A 6,038-nucleotide genomic window follows, 5' to 3' on the forward strand; every position below is an offset into this window, starting at 1 on the left:
TTTGGTGTATTTGTTGTTATACAATTATTCTGATTAAAACCATGTCTTCTCTAAGGAAGTCTAATTTATATTAAAATAATTCAGAAAGATTTATTCTTCATTTTGCTTTATTATGAACAGAAGCGTTATTTAGCGTTTCCTGCCCCTGAAATAAAATAATGTTTATTAAAGTTCTTTATGTATGAGAGACTACACTGAAGCTGATATAAACCCAAACACTGCATTTCAGCTGAAACCTGGATAATTATTTTCAGTATTGGAGCTTAGTTCTGCTTTGCAGTGGGATTTGTCACACTTTGTGTGATTTGTTACTCACAGAAAACACTTTCTACATGAATCACCCTTAAAAACAAACAAAAACCATTCAAAGATATCAATCCCTTCATCCTCCAGGAACTGCCTGCATACTCTCTCCACATGAGGCTGGGCATTGTCATGAACCAGGAGGAACCCAGGACCCACTGCACCAGCGTAGGGTCTGACAATGGGTCCTAGGATTTCTTCCCGATACTTAATTTGCAGTCTGGGTGCCTTTGTCTAGCCTGTAGGCATGTGTGTGTCCCTCCATGGATAAGCCTCCCCGCACCATCACTGACACACCACCAAACTGGTCATGCTGAATGATGTTACAGGCAGCATAACATTCTCCACGGCATCTCCAGACCCTTTCAGATCTGTCACATGTGTTCAAGGTGAACCTGCTCTCATCTGTGAAAAGCACAGGGCGCCAGTGGTGTACCTGCCAATTCTGGCGTTTAATAACAAAAGCCACTGTAAACCCGAATGTTGAAAGTAATTAAATAGATTAAGTACTGTAAACTTACTTTTTAAGAAAAAGTTCTACTGACTTTTCGAGATTTCGAGTTTCTGTGACATTTTACTGCTTTTGAATAAATTAAACTGATAATTTTTGATTAACTTCAACTATTTTTCTGATTAAGTAAGCACTACTTGAAAGCATAATTTCATTTATTTCTATTATTTCAACATTAGAGCATGCCTCAAACTTGGTAGTGTTAGCACATGTGGTCAAGGCCACATATAGGCAAACTAAGTCCCCCGGGTGAGTGCTTAAAATTATTTAATATTTTTTATGATTTTGTTGGAGTTCACGCAACAGATCAATAATAAGTGTATTTCTGCCAGTAGATGTCCCTGCATAGTTCAGGTGCATGGTTAAGGTACATAATTAAGGTAATAATTATATTGCCCTTCACCTAAAATTATTCTGCATTCTTTGTTACACACGCTCATATCTCTGGAACCCATTGGTCGATTTAGATGATTTACACCTCTATGGAAATGTCTGAGCGAATAGAATCCAGACCCCAAATGTACCCCCTGTGAAGTGATTAGCAACATGGCCCCCCCGTGAAGATAGCAACATGGCAAACCCGGCACGTCATAGCTTTACGCGTGTGCAATAGACTGGGATATTTTGTGTTCCTTAGCTTCTCCTGGAAATGTAAATGTGTCTAGACAATGAAAAAAACATTTAAAAAATCATGAAACAATGGTCTGCCCATACAAGGATTGCAGTGGCGGACTGTGCATTTCACACCTAGGCCTTCACTGGTGTCCTTCCTGAATTAATCCACCTTTATACCATCATTATGAACCCCTGACATTTTCTACTCAGCCCTCATAAATTTCTGCAATTTTCCATAAACTGTACACAAACTGGTGATCGTCTCAGTCCCCTTTTTATATATAATTTTATATGACACAGCGGCAGACTTTCGGCTCCTCCCTGTCTTTCAGCGCGTTCTTCACTGCGGCGTTGCAGAGCGAGGATCAGAGGACAAGTGTGTGTGTGTGTGATCAGGAAGACTCGTATTTGGCTTTTCAATACTCAAATGTTATACACATCTGTGCAATACACTGGAATGCTGCAATACATTTACCATCCTACCCTGTTAGTCAAACATTTATTTTATTTATTTATTTTTTTTTATTATTTTTTTTTTACTATTATACCCTCATTGGGGGCCGAGCCCCCCTGAAAATTCTAGAATCGCTCCTGGACACCACGGCAATAGACACTAATCAACCGTTATTAGACTACAGTATTTCACACCTCACAAGGAATAGTCCATTTTATTACGGTTACTTTTCTCAAAAAGACATTCTCATCTGAAATGAGATGCAGTGAATATAGAAACAATGTATATGGGTGGGTCACTGCCTCTGACTACTCCAACTATCCAATCAAAGGACAGTAAGTTGCCTACGTAATCGTATACCTGCTAGATGGCCCCACTGACGCCAACTCGAAATCTGATTGGTTAAGGTAACAATTCCATTGCCACTTATTTTAAGCTTTGGCTGCCTGCACTTTTAATTCTGAAGGCCTTAAGGCCGCACAAACCATGATGCCAGCCACAGGCTGAAATATGATTGGATAAATACTCTTATCATAAATATACACTACTGGAAGCAGCGCAACCAAGAGAGAAAAGCTCCAAAATAAAGCTTACATAATCTATGATGGCACCGGTGAGGTCGGCTGCCGTCACGACTGCTCCTACCACTTTTTCTTTATTTTTGTCTTTTAAATTACGTTTCAGTTCAGTAATACCAGCTAATTCTTCATCATGGAGTACATTTGTTACAGTAGAGATACTCTTATTTCTATTGGTGTACAATGTACTCACAATTCGACGTTTTTGACCCCGGATCCAAGCTGGCTGAGTGAGATCCTGAGGGAGAACAAAGGATGCGACCCGAAGCGGCGGCCTCGGGGGAAATGAGCCGGCGTCAGGAACAGGCTGAGAGCCCGTGCACACCTCTGCTTAGCATCCTGCTCGCCAACGTCCAGTCACTGGAGAACAAGCTTGATGACCTCAGGGCCAGGGTAAAGTTCCAGAGAGACATACGGGACTGCAATCTCCTCTGCTTCACAGAGACATGGCTGAACCCAGCGGTGCCAGACCATGCCATCCAGCCGGCCGAGTTCTTCTCGGTTTACCGCATGGACAGGACACTGGACTCGGGGAAGTCAAGAGGAGGTGGCGTGTGTTTAATGGTGAACAGTGGCTGGTGCAACAGCGCGAGCATTGTTCCTATCACACGCTCCTGCACACCCAACCTGGAACTACTGACCATCAAATGTCGTCAAATCATCTTCCTCTGGAGTTTTACATTGGTCATAGTCAGCGCTGTTTATATTCCGCCTCAGGCGGACACGGACACTGCTTTATGCGAGCTGCATGAAGCACTCATACAACACCAGACTCAGCACCGGGACGCTGCGCTTATTGTGGTGGGGGACTTTAACAGTGCCAACCTCAAACGCACAGCCCCGAACTTTTACCAGCACATCAGCTGCCCTACCAGGGGTGAAAGGACACTGGACCACTGCTACATTACAGTCAGAGATGGCTACAAGGCACAATCTCGCCCACCGTTTGGGAAATCCGACCATGCCGGCATCTTCCTCATGCCAAAATATAAACAAAGGCTCAAGCCGGAAGTTCCGGCTCGGAGGGAGGTCTTACGCTGGACGGACCAATCAGTGGCCGCTCTGCAGGACGCTCTGGAGGACGCTCTGGGACATGTTCCAGCTCAGCTCTGATGACGTCAACATGTTTATGGAAGCGGTTGTGGGATTCATCGGGAAACTAGCGGATGATACAGTTCACAAGACTATCATCAGAATGTTTCCTAATCAGAAGCCGTGGGTGGATAAATCCATTCGCGACGCTCTGAGAAACCTGCTCCGCTGCGTACAACACGGGGCTCGCCAGTGGAAACATGGAGGAGTATAAAGCTGCATCCTAGAGAGTGCGCAGAGTGGTGAAGGAGGCGAAGCGGCGCTATGGACAGTAAATAGAGTCACAATTTCAACAGAGTGGCTCTAGGAGTCTGTGGCAGGGACTAAGAACTATGATGGACTACAAAACACCATCTTCCAGATCGATGAATGCGGACGCTTCTCTGGAAGATGAGCTAAACACCTTTTATGCTCGCTTCAAGTTTGCAGCTCATAGCGCTAATGGCATTAGCAGTGCTAACAGTGTTATAGGCAGCACACACGAGGAGCATGCCGGAGAGGACAACGCGTTCATCATCTCGGAGCACGACGTGAGAAAGGCATTCAGGAGAGTGAATACCAGGAAAGCAGCAGGACCAGATGGCTTCACGGGTCAGGTTCTGAAGGCCTGTGCTAACCAGCTTGCACCTGTGTTCACTGATATATTCAGCCTCTCCTTGGAACACTGTGCTTCAAACAGTCCACCATTGTTCCTGTCCCCAAGAAACCCCAACACGCCTGCCTTAACAACTACCGCCCAGTAGCCCTGACCTCAGTAGTGATGAAGTGCTTTGAAAGACTAATCAGAGACTTCATCACTTTTTCCCTACCTGACACCTTTGACCTGCTACAGTTCGTGTACCGTCCCAGCCGATCTACTGAGGATGCCATCGCACACCTCCATCATGCAGCCCTGAGCCATCTGGACAGCAGGAAGGGGAATTATGTCAAAATGCTGTTTGTCGACTACAGTTCAGCGTTTAACACCATAATTCCCTCCATACTCACCACTAAGTTGGAGATCCTGGGCCTTAGCCCATCCCTGTGTCAATGGATCTCCAACTTCCTGCGAGACAGACCTCAGGCAGTAAGGGTGGGCAACCATGTCTCACCCTCACTCACCCTCAGCACTGGAGCCCCCCAGGGTTGTGTTCTGAGCCCCCTGCTGTACTCACTGTACACCTTTGACTGTGTTGCCACTTCCAGCTCCACCAACATCGTGAAGTTTGCAGACGATACTGTGGTGGTGGGCCTGATCTCCAATAACGACGAGACGGCCTACCTAGAGGAGATCAAAAACCTGGAGACATAGTGCCAGGTCAACAATCTCTTCCTGAACGTCAGCAAGACTAAGGAGCTGATAGTGGACTTTAGCACAAAGCAGGAAAGGAATTACCAGCCCCTCACTATCGACGGGACCCAGGTGGAGAGAGTGGACAGGTTCCGGTACCTAGGTGTTTACATCACGCAGGACCTGACATGGTCCTGTCACATTAACACCCTGGTGAAAAGGCCCGGCAGTGTCTTTATCATCTCAGACACCTGAAGGACTTTAAACTGCCCTCAAAGGTGCTAAAGACATTCTACACCTGCACCATTGAGATCATCCTGATGGGAAGTATCACAGCCTGGTTTGGGAACAACACCAAACAGGACAGGCAAGCTCTCCAGAGGGTGGTGCGATCAGCAGAGCGTACCATCCGCACCGAGCTTCCTGACCTGGACAACATATACAGCAAGCGGTGCTGGACCAAAGCCAGGAAGATTATGAAGGACCTCAGCCATCCCAACAATGGACTCTTCTCTCTGTTGAGGTCAGGGAAATGTTTCTGTTCCTTGAAGGCGAACACAGAGAGAATGAGGAGGAGCTTCTTCCCGCAGGCCATTCAGGCCCTCAACCAGTACACCTAGAATATGGACTTTCTGGACTTACCCCCACACGACATCACATTCTATCTCAGTTGATTGTTGCACATGCAATAATTGCACTACTTTGTACTCTGCACTACTCTGTACACACAATAACACTCTCACTGTACATCTTTTCTGTACATCTTTGTGTGCACACTGCACTGACACTTTACTCCCTGTTCAATTGGACATTTATATTTGCCTTATATATACATATACATTTACATATATATTTATCTTACATATGCACACTGTACATACTGTATTCATTTGCTACACCATTTCAGAGTTGACCATTTTTATCTACATACACTATATTGCCAAAAGTATTCGCTCACCCATCCAAATAATCAGAATCAGGTGTTCCAATCACTTCCATGGCCACAGGTGTATAAAATCAAGCACCTAGGCATGCAGACTGTTTTTACAAACATTTGTGAAAGAATGGGTCGCTCTCAGGAGCTCAGTGAATTCCAGCGTGGAACTGTGATAGGATGCCACCTGTGCAACAAATCCAGTCGTGAAATTTCCTCGCTCCTAAATATTCCACAGTCAACTGTCAGCTGTATTATAAGAACGTGGAAGTGTTTGGGAA

Source organism: Hemibagrus wyckioides, linkage group LG13 (genome assembly GCF_019097595.1).
Source record: "Hemibagrus wyckioides isolate EC202008001 linkage group LG13, SWU_Hwy_1.0, whole genome shotgun sequence".
Classification (NCBI taxonomy): domain Eukaryota; kingdom Metazoa; phylum Chordata; class Actinopteri; order Siluriformes; family Bagridae; genus Hemibagrus; species Hemibagrus wyckioides.